At 36.7% G+C, this 12,375-nt stretch overlaps 1 protein-coding gene across 1 annotated transcript in view; it reads left to right on the top strand.

The window, feature by feature from the left end:
* LOC108777795 (SAM and SH3 domain-containing protein 1) overlaps positions 1-12,375 on the top strand; it is a 342,555-nt gene that overhangs the window by 118,568 nt on the left and 211,612 nt on the right. The gene's annotated exons all lie outside the window — the stretch shown is intronic.

Consider the following 12,375-nt stretch of genomic DNA (forward strand, 5'->3'; position numbering starts at 1 on the left):
GTAACACTTTCATTCGAGGAAAACTTAATAAATTTATTGCGCGCATTTTACACCGTCTTACAGTAAATTAAAATATATTGCAGCACTGATAACAGTGGTCGCTATGATAACAAGAGTATTCGAAACATATTTTCCAGTAAAACTGCCACGTTTATAACAACGAGAAAGAGAGAGAGAGAGAGAGAGAGAGAGAGAGAAGTGAGGTATTTTTGAACTGAAGGTAGTAGGATGCGTAAAAGAAGAATAGAGAAACGGTGACGTATAAAGATGCAATAACTCAATAGTACGAAAGAATCATCTTCAGACCATTGTAATATGGGGAAACGCACGTCCCGCCGTTCTCCCATGGGACTTTATTACGCCTCTTATGCGAGGAATACATTTCCCATGATAATGCGACGGTGGTGGTTTATCACGCGGTGATGGGGAGCACGTACTTCGTGCGTGGAACACATGATAAATTTGATGAACTATTACATCTCGACAACAGCGAAATCAATTGAGCTGGCAGTTTATATCAGCGTACGCATGCTGGATATAACTAAAACTTCGTACAGTTTTGTAACTCAAATTGAAATTTGTACTACGATCGTTTTTCTATAAATGCTGGTTCGGCAAACAGGGTGGTTCGTTTTTCATGAATGGTTTTTAACTAAATTGAGTTAAAATGGTAATTTTTTCCATTTACTTTTCTACTTCTGTGTTGTTATTTACGACAGATGTCCAAAATGAAACTAACTTACACGTATGCTACTCTCCGGTCTGAGGCAATGCCACGCAAATGACCATGCATTCAACTTTTATGGAACTTTTTTTCGCGGTATGATATATCCGTTTTTCTTTTGAAGCAGCTAAATGGATACCGCGAATATACCAATCGTTTATCAGGGAATACTCTGCACGTTGCTTTGCGAAAAGCTTTTAGCCGTTACAAGCCAGACGTGCATCGACAAAAGGGGCGAGACGAACATCTAGCCGCGGGCTCTAGAGGATCAGGAACAACAATTAGTACAAAAATACGTTTATTGTGTTTAAATGAAAATGACATTACTTCTGGGAAATTTAATGCAAAATTTAATGCATTGCTAAAAAAAAACTAGCAGAATCTATCTGCATGTTTGTTTTACATATTTTACGGTAAATCGATTATTTTGATTATATGTTTTTCTATCTCATAATTTATATTGTATGAAACATACACATAAACATTGAATATTTTAATTGCGAGAAAATATTTGAAATTTTCATTACGTTTGATTGTATGTAGAGAACATAATATAGTATAACATGTAATTCTTTCCGATATTTGTTTCTATCGGAGGATTGTATTTCCCTTTTTATTGATCCATTCGGTGATTCAATAGATAAAACCTTTTTGTGGATGTTAGCACGAAGGTATGCGCCAACTTTGAGCGTGGCAAGCAAAGTTTCGAGTGTTTTGCTCAAAAGGATTTAGCTGGATCAAGCAGCTACCCCTTTTAATTTAGCGGGCTTCGACGCTCCTGAAAGCCAAGGGATAGAAAGCTCGTTTCACGCTCGTTTTGCAAACGTCTCGACTCTATTTATTTCTCCGCCGGCGATTCCTCTGTGGAAGCTTAGATGTGATCCATTCGTATCTTTGTCATGAATAACTTTTCAGTTAAAAAATGAAAAGGGCAATTCTCTGATATTTATTGCTCAGAGAATTTTAATAAATCGTGAAATGAAATACACGGTACGTTTACATTCAGAAAAAGATTTTAAATCAGAAACTTGTTGGAGAGTTGCAAAAATACCTTACAAAAAATGTCGAGTGTGACGATTTTCAATCAGATTATGTAACATTGGAATTTTTTGTTATAAATGTTTTTATTTCATATAAATTTTGTAAACGTATATATATTATATATAACTATACATTTTTCATTTTTTTCTTTACATAGAAATTAATACATAAAGTATACACGTAAAATAATTAATCATTTTAAAAATTCTAAAGATGTTATTACGTTGTGAAAACTTCTCACAAAGTTACCTATGTGCGAGTACTTTTTTTTATACAATATTAATAGATATTCTATTCGCAAATTTATTTTCTTCGGAGGATAACCGATGTATTTTTTTGAAAAGTGATTTGCAATCACGGATTCATAATCGTGCTTTTCAGAACGGCAGAGTTACTTTCTTATCCAAGTTCTTGTGGTGTCGTCCAATAGCTACAGCTATATCTATACCACCTTCGTTGGGAATGGCGAGATCGAATAGCCAGTGAAAATGGCTCGGTTGAGCTTCGTGCGGGATAAACGGGAACCTAGCCGCTAACTTTATTCCCAACACGTGAGATTAACTCGACTCCGTGGCCGATGCCTTGCACTTACGCTCCTCCACGCCCCCATCCACCTCTTAACCTTATTAAGCTCCCGAATCGGGTGAGTATCCTTTCGAGACCGTTCGAGAAATTGGGACGGTGGTGAACATCCGCTTCCGGGGGTTCGTTAAGCTGAAACCACCTATACGTGCGTCCACGAGGAACGTATAATTCCACCTTTCGATCTCTTCTCTGTCGCTATCCTGTTCACCATCGATATATATTATATATATATATATTTTTTTTTTTTCCATATTGCTTGTGTCTTCAACATACAGAATTCGTACTTTCGCAGCTATGTGGCGCGCATGCTAATGCAAATATCTGGAATATAAAATATGAATTCTTTCTGCACTAATACAAGTATGAATATGATGTGTGGCGAGATGGCGGGATTATCGAGGGGGGAGGTGGAGTGATGGAGTATGCTTGTGCGTGTATGCAATTCCTGTTCCGCATTCACTTCCATATAACGGATATAACGAATGTATAAGAAAGATCGTTGTAAAATGCGAAATGTTTCATGTTGGCTTTTATGTTACTTTTTACGTTAAGCTAGACTTTGAACTACACGAAAACCGGAAAGTTAAGAAGGAAACTTGAAGGTAAAAGGAAGGAAAGATTTTCCTGATATGAATATAAAACGTAAAATTATCCATATAATCGATGCATGAATGTCTAATAATGATTTGTTTTATGACTCCGAAATCTGATACTTGACCTAGATTGTAAGTAAAAATAACACTTCAAAATAAGAAGATAAGTTATAGCGCTATGTATCATATAATAGGTATTACACACATATCCGAGTCTAATAATACGTATATTCTATCTTCCTTATATTTATTTACATGTATGTGTGTTTGTAAAGAAAAGAAAGTTGGAAGTACAGTAAGAAAAATGTTTAAAGTTTCCCTCTACACACACACGACGGCAACTTGCACGTTGAAATAACAAAAGACCAAGCGTTATGAAAGAAACATAACCACACATTGCGACGGTTATACCTCAAAGTTTGATCTGCGGGCGAACTGCCAATTTGCCGGGGCGGCGGTCGATGCAGTCCCGATATCCGATGTCCGATCGTTACGATTAAAGATTCGCGATAACGCAATTAAGTGCCTGGCCAAAGACGCCTTTCTACCCTCGTACTTGGGATTTAAATAAAATCAATTTGCGCGAGCGTAGGCAAATGTTGACTCAAGGCATTTCAATGTGGCTGACTGCACGAGAGAGGGCGAGTGCTTTCCTGCCGCAAAACGGAGGGAAATTGTAGGTAGGAACGGTTCTGCCTGGCGTTTCGAGCCATTTGCAAACCAAATTGCCATTATTGATGGTAATAACCATACAGTCGAGACCACCTCTCCCCACCTCATCCCTCGTCCCTGATTTCGTCCCTTTCTTTCTCAGTCTGATTCTAGGCAATCCGCGGCATACTTGACTCGTCGACGATGTATCGACGGTTGAAATGTTAACTATATTCTTTTATGTCAATACAATCTCAGTGGAGCACGGCTCTAACCCTTCTTCCATTTTTTTTGTTCGTCAGCTTTCATTCCCATTTTTGTTAGGCCGGCCTCTATCCATCTCTTCGTTTGTACAGCAGATTTTCGATTTTCTACTTTTGCACGAACGAACTGCATGTCGGACCGCTCGAAAATCTGTGATTGCATTAATCATTACACTAATCGTCACGACGCGGCAACGCGACCAATAATCTACGTTATCACATACGTTTTCATAAAACAGTTATTGCTCGGAAAGCCCGACGGATGTGAATTGGTAATGATTAATGTATTATTAACAGCTGATTCACTTTTCGCGTCTGTATTAAGTCTCATTAATCATTATTAATCGAGTTGTAAACGCGATGGTGACAATACGTCGCGTCGCACTTATAGGTACGTATGCAGCCGTTCGTCGGACGACATAATTAAAGAATAATACAAGAGATTAGGAGAATGTTATCACAGTGTGATCTGACAGGATGAATAATATTGCTAAATATCATATATGCTATACATACATCCTTATTATACTTACAATTAGTGCTGGTAAATTCTTAATTCATTGGTGATGCCTTGACAAGAGGTTCCAAAGGGAGCCATTTTATAGTAGTCTTGCGCATATACGAGCGTGCTGCGATAAATCACGGCACGATGTCTTGATAACGAGAGAAAGAAGAGTCAAAATTGTAGTGAGAGAAAAAGAGGCAAAACGAAAAAGAGAGATAACCTTTTTCGTCTAGAAAGTTTCTCTTAAAGCGAATAGTTTAGAGTACATGTGAATTGAATAAACATTTTAAATGAATTTCAGATATCTCAAATTTAAATTGCGAAGTGAAAATGTAGATTGTTGGTACGATAAATTAATTGAATTAGATCATTAGTGATTACATTTCTCTTTTCGATATGTTGGAGATAAGAGAACTAATGCATTTGGATAATTTATTTAATAAGTCAATTTCAATCAGGGAAAACGAGTAAAAAAGAAACGAATGGAATTCGAAGACGAAGTCTGTCCGTATTCGTGTTCTCACTAAAATCTTCCCCTCTTTTGTGATTCTGACAAATCGATGAAGAATTTCTAATAGCAACGATTTCATAAAATGATAAATATAATAAAACGCATTTCACTATATCCGTCGAGCTCGATCGTTTCATACTCAACTGTCACGTCGAACTGAAAAAGTCATTCGATTATTTCGGATCGCTGCGTATTACGAGATGAAGATACAGTTTCCGATATTCATATACAGACCATATTTTTTGTGGGCTTGATACAAGATGTAAAATTTGCAACGACAACGAAATTACAACGACACATATAGTACAGAAGATTTGGGTCAATTCATGTTTTAAATCACAATGGCGATTTGTTCATTGATTTCTCTCTTAACAGTTACTGGTTTTTTATTTTCTCAGACACACACTATGTTGTAGTACGCTTTCTTACGAAATTTTATTCACATGTACTCAGCTCTACGACTATATATTAAGTTAGATTGCCGTGTTAAACGCGTGAAAAAACCCGGCGAGAAGAGGTGACAATGTGTTTCGCCGGTTGTGTCGCAACAAATTTCTATCTCTCGGTCGTATGTCGAGTGCAGCGTATCGAGAAGCAATTAACGTGCGTGGAGTTGTATACGGAGCGATGCACTCTAGCTTCCGGAACGAATAAAAAGCTTCGACGATTGACACGATCAATAAGCTCACCTTTAACGCGGCACGTTTTCTCTCTTCTTCTATCTCTTTTTAGTATCAGCGAATATACGAATATTATAAAACTGTATTTTTGGAAATTCTGCGATGAAAATTGTAATGTAATTCTTTACGGGAAGTATTTGGTGTACAAAAAAAAATAATTTTTATTATATTTGAAATACCGTGGAATTTTGCTGTTTTTCAAACAACGTTGTTTTGTCATTCATTTCGCGAATATAAAAAAGCTTTCAGTAAAATACATAAAACAGGTTTAATGCAATACATCGTAAAATAATACATACAATACAATGTACTCGTTATTACTTATTCGTTTGAAGTATTTTACATTCTAAAGATTTCCTCATCTATGTGACAAATGATTTAACGATTAACAATGTCAATGAAACATATTGACAATTTGCTTAACAAAATTACAGTGAACGTTTCAAATTCGAACATTGTGGAACAACGTACGATTGAATGTAATTAGATTGCATGGCGAAATATCGCGAACAGATATGATGAAAAAAAGTTATCAGACTGAATGCAAAATTGTCGGCCGTTAATCCTGATCCGAAATGCTGAGCTAATGCTACTGATGTCCTATCTCTTAAACATAAATACTGAAATTAGCAGGCAAGGATGACCGAAAGAGGAAAAGTAGGCCATAAGTATTGCATGTCCTGAGCCATCTAAACGTAATCTAAATCTGACATTTGAGAATTTACGGTAATTAATCACGGCAATGATATTGCTATCAGCGAGAAAAAAAATTGCACAAATCAATTATGTTCTTAACACCAATCGTTATTTTAAATATCGCTTCATTATTTCGAAAGTGCCACAACTAAGAAATTAAGTTTTTTGGAAAAGGGTAAAAACTATTTTTTCAACACGACAGAAAGTCAAGATGAAAAATTTATTTTTGAATTATGTATATACTTTTTAAGTTGTGACATTTTGATGATTTTTCTGATGAGAATGATAGAATAATGTTTACCTAACTCATTTGTAATAATAACTCGAAAATCACGTTTTTTGAGTCGTCATTTTTGAAGGGAATAAAACGTTTTCTTTAAAAAGAAAATATATATCTCTTAACGTTCTGTGTGTATCAATGTTAATTTTAATATCATTTATACTTATATTTTTTTCATTCGCAATATCCTTGCGGTATGCATACTTTTAAAGACATTTGATCAAGCGAATAATTTCTTCTTCATCAATGTTTCGGAAACCATTTAATTTAAATTGAAACGATTTTGGCATTAACTTATCGCTGTGGTATGGTAACGTAAGAAACCCGTGAATAATCTTCGTACGCGAGAGACAGATCTTGCGTTACTCCTCGATTCATCTCGAGCTTCCGTTTGAATTGCGGAGGTATCAACGGAATGACACTGAAGAACTGTTTCATTCTCAAGTGCTCCTCCCGTCTGACGCAACTCGACGCTCGTCCGGAAAATTACCTACAGCCTCTCTCCCTTTTTCCTCGCTTTCCTCACTTTCTCGTGTCTTTTCTTATGGAAACCCCAGAAAAAATCACTGCGCTGACTGTAGGAAAGATTCGCGCGCGCGTAACATAATCGTGGAATCAAGGACAAGCGCTGATGCGATCGCTCGAGGGATGTAAGTTATGGGGTGTATCTTGCAGTCCCCAAACGACACGAATGGCGACAGTTCCGTCTGCTTCCTATAAAGCCAGAGCGTACGCTGACCATACGGGCGATCCGAGTCTCTGATTGCAAAATTCGATCGATTCCCTTCGATTGGCCCATTCGTTGTAACGTCCGATGGAAATCGCTTCTGCCACGCCAGAATCGCAGCTTGCCAATCTTCGTCGTTCCGCGGGCGATGCTGGGATATAGAGATTCGACGCGCTCGCGCTGACAAATGGGCTCCGGCCTTTGGGAAATGAGTGGTGACTCCGTTGCATGATCGCAATTATGTTCACAAGCTTATCTGCGATGCTTGCATTTAATATCACTCTTTTGGGGCACAAATTATTTTTGCTGCTTTTATACTAGTCGATTTACGTTTCACTCTCGGCGAAATTTCCAAATTATAAAACGTTCGATTTTATCTATTCAGTTGTTATTTTTCAATTATTATCCGAATATAATACACGACATGGTCTAGTAATAAAGTTCCCAGACTGTAACAATAAAAAAATAGATACCAAATTATTATATTTTATCTTTTACAGTAGATAGACATCGAGGATATTCAGAGGAATACGATGTGCTCTGAATAACATTCTAACTACAAATGTGAGAAAAATTTTAGGATTGTATCAAAGATGTGTGAAATATATTGATGTCATGAGGGATTACTATATATAGAAGATAAAATATAACATTTTGTTATTTGAGATGTCTGTATTTTTTATCGTTCTAGTCCCGAAACTTTATTGTCAGACCATGTATCTTCACTGTTCTCTCAAAATCAATGCAAAAATTTTTAGAAAATTTAATATCTTTATCTTGAAACATGATAAAGATGATCCAGCATATTTTGTTTTTCACATCATATATGTTATTACATATTTTATATCTTGTTATATATTTTAAGACAGTTATACTTCTTTATTCGCAAAGTTGTACGTAGCTTTTACTTTTCCTAATCGTACCAGTCAGATGTGACATCGGCTTATCTCATTTTACATGAACAATAAATGTGATTTCTTCTTATCTTATGCGAGGATAGGATTTGGCAAAGCACTGAGAGGGAAAATACGAATGAAAAATTCTATCTTCGAACTCTGGAAATGTGCCGGTTTACGTTTAGAGAGATGTTATATCAGGAACAGTAGGGCAAACTGGATCGGCTCCGATCTTCTTCGCCACCTGCTACTCACTTGCCCCGTTCTCTACAATTCTTCGTCGAGCCGTGCAATTCGCGCGACACATTTTGTTATTTCTCATCGTTCAATACGGCGGAATAATAGAACGCTTCTGGATTCAACAGGATTTCTATATGCTCCATATACTCGTAAGAATAACGAGGCGCATGTATCGATTGTGCCAACTGACTGAGAGACATGTGCACGTAAAATTTAAAACGTAATATTTCTAGATAAATTTTGATTCGTTCACATGCATATGCATATCATTGCATTTTTTGCGTTGGGAAGGTAACTTAATTAAACATATTGTATTGATATATGTAATATATGTTTAATTAAGTTACTTTCCCAATGTAAAAATCTTTTATGTAACTATAAAAGGATTTCCTTATTTATATTTTTATTATATTTAATAATTTTTATTATAATTAACAAGGCACACTTCAAACTTGTACATAATAAACAAAAATTCTAAAAATTCTTAGCAATAGATTTTATTGTGGAAAATAAATTTTGGTGCCTTGATCTAGTGCAACTTTAATCATTTCACGATTTAAGTTGTTTTAAATATTAGATACTCTTTTGCTACTTTTTATATTTTGATTTTCTTCATTTTATGATTATCATGAAATAAAATATTATATTCGAGATTCAACAAACTATATGTGACCAATAATATTTTATATCTTACATTAAGTTTATTTGCGCCATTTGCCTGTATCATTAATCATACATTGCTTTATTTCATTTATATTAAGAGGTAATAAAGTTCGTATTTCAAGTGTAAAGGCTTGGCTCAGGTGCGATCAGCCAGCTATTAAATTACAATCTAAGTAGTCGCTATACCAACCGCGATAGTCCATGCGATATCGACCCAACGTAATGCGGCCATTGACGAAATAACAGCAAAACTTGGTGACAATCGGATACTCGCGAGAGAGAACTCGCCCAATCTACCCGCTTACGCTCGCTGCCGCTTGTTCCGTGCACCATTATCGTATATTCCATACGGTATCGAACTTCCCCCGCAACCGACCGCACACGACAGTCACCGATATCTACGGTGGATGATACTAACGAAGCAGTATCGCACTCATAAAATGTTCCCCTCATGGCGGTTCTTTTTAACTGCGGAAATACGCGCGTTGTCGTATCAGTCCGATATACCGACGAAACAAAAAAAAAAAAGGCAGAAAACGATCGCGTCGTCGAATGGCCGAGCACGAACGGAGTTACCTATTACTCCTGATTTTTCGTTACGAGTGAAACGGCATAAATGAGATAAATACGAATCGAATTTCATTTATGCACACACGCACACACGCATCGCGATATTCCAGCGCTGAAACTGCGGCGGGAACCTTTCTGCTCGTGATAAATGGAACGCAAAATTTGCAGTGATGTAATAAATGTTAAGCGTCCGTGACGTTTGCACTTGTCTGGTATGTGTATGAGACATGATTTATATTCTATTTATTCTCTTGAACTTTTACAATGAATTGTCGCAACGGCGTGGCAATGCGCGAAAGTGCTTAAGTTGTCGAGAAATTTGTTTTAATTTTCCAGATTTATGTATACGTTTCTTATTATTATATAAAGCAGAAAATTATAAAGAAAGCATAATCGTATAATTAAACAATTTTCTCTGTACTTTTCACACTCGTTTGACGACATATTTAAATGTATAGATTTTCTAAAAACGTGCACATTCCTATATAATTCTTAAACATATTACCTATACTTGTATAACTGAAAATTCACGAGATCAATTCTTTGATGTTATTGTAAAACTTGTGATAAGTCAGAATAATTCTTTCACGTGTAATTTATCACTGACGGAATCTCGCAACCCATTTTTATGGCCGGCTTCAGGTGGTTAGCGGAAATATCGAAGGAGGTCGGATAACCTAGGAAACTTTTCATTCCGATTTCTACTAGAACATGGTACGCGTACCGTTTTCCGGCCTCATAAATCCTGCCAACTTTTGCTTCGCAACATCGCCAGTGTTACACACAGTGGTAAAATACCTACCTCAAAACCATAGAAATCGTTGACGTATACTACTCGTGTGACCCCGTTTAGTCAAGTAGTTTGATTCTGGTGATGTTTGGTGCTTCTCGAATTAACATTCTTGTTTTCGTTGATATCATTTAAAGTTGACTTTACATTATGTGTGTGTGTGTATATATATATATATATTTAAAAAATGTAAAGTTAACTTTCATATATATACGTATATACTATATATATGAAATTAATGTAAATATATACCTATATATAATGTAGATATACATATCGTCGCATTGTCTACATTATTTTTGGAATTTTCATTAAATTCTTATGAAAAAGCGATAGGGATGAAAAGCTCTAGCACATAAAGCCTGTGCTGTCTCTCTCTTCCTTTATATTAATTTTTTAAATATCTTCTCATAATTTCGACTGTTTTCTATAAATGTACTTTTATTCTCGAACGCTATAATTAAGGAATTCCTATTTACATCTATTGTGGGGTCACATCTTTAAATGCGCTGCACTTGAATGTAACATTCCTTGACGCGGTCATCTGTTCACTGTAAACTGTAAATCTTTATTCAGTGGAGCTTCCCGAATCCTGTAGTTGCAATGTAGCAGCAGCAGTCTCTTCACTGGACAACGTGCACCATTGTGTACCATTCCGACACGTACCCTTATCCGTACGAGTGCGCTTTTGAGACGCGTTACAGAAAGAGAGACTATAGAGAGGATATATCTCCAACGACGTCGATACTGATCCTCTGACACGGGGGAGCCTTAAACTGCCGGCGAATAGAATCTGACGGAGCGAGAAGGAAACAGCATGCTGAAACAGAAGTCTATACGTTCGACGTCGCAAGATCAGTTGTGTGTAAGTGCACGTATGTGCGTCCGCATAGCACCCGGCGTAACGTATCTTACCTATGGTCTGGTGTTATCGTGGTTGCGCAGCTTGCTCTATTCCACGGTTACGAATACCATAGTATCTGGTATGCAAATTTATCGCGGGAGCCGCATAAGTTTAGCATACATTTCTTGTTTTCGAGTGAGCTATAGAGAATCACGAATATAGAAGGAAGGAGAAAGAGAAAGAGGGGGGGGGGGGCAGAGAGAAAAAGAGAGAGAGAGAGAGAAAGAATGTTAGCTAAACGTGGAGAGAAAGAAAAGAGGGCAGATACAAGCGATGGGACCGTGGAGTAGTAAAGAGCAAACGATGGGGACAAAACCACATTACTTGAAGTGGTACGGACTTCAATGCTACTTTTTTTTTTTTTACTTCCAGTCTCCGCTTTACGACTCGAATTGGCGACTGGGAGGAGGATACATGACAGGAGGAGGAAAAGGCCGAGTCGTGTATATCGTTGCTAGTTTTGTTTATAGTCTCCGCGTGAGGGTGGCTCATAGCGATCAACGATGCGTTGAAACGGGTGGTCCGAACCATGCTGGACTTTGCAAATGGGGATGCAAACTGGCTTTTCCCTCCCCTTGTTCGTGGATCTTTGTGCGCGAATAACTCCGCTACAGGCCAGCGGTCATTTAAAGGGGGCGGTCATTTGAGGGTACTATTGTTGTTGCCCCTTTCCGTCGTGTCTTTCGACATGCCTCCTCTCTCCCGTAAGTCATGCTAATACAAATTCGTTGATCGAAAGAACGAGTTAGTCGCATTAATTCGATTATTTATTCGATTCTTGGAACGCGTTATTTCCGATGTAATTTAACAGTGGAACTGTCGATGATGCTATTTTAGCTTTTCTAATTATTTCAATTTTTTTATTTTACATTTAATATACATTATAAAATAAAATATTGGAAATATGTGAATATAATACAAATAATATCAAAATAAATTTTTATTAACTGCGAAAATGAGGAAAAGAAATTAATTTATTTTTGATACTCTGACTTTCGATGTTTGATATTTTATCTTTCATATTAATTACATGTCGATTAAAGTATGAGTAAAAAA

The sequence above is a fragment of the Cyphomyrmex costatus genome, unplaced genomic scaffold (assembly GCF_001594065.2).
Source record: "Cyphomyrmex costatus isolate MS0001 unplaced genomic scaffold, Ccosl1.0 scaffold116, whole genome shotgun sequence".
Taxonomy (NCBI): domain Eukaryota; kingdom Metazoa; phylum Arthropoda; class Insecta; order Hymenoptera; family Formicidae; genus Cyphomyrmex; species Cyphomyrmex costatus.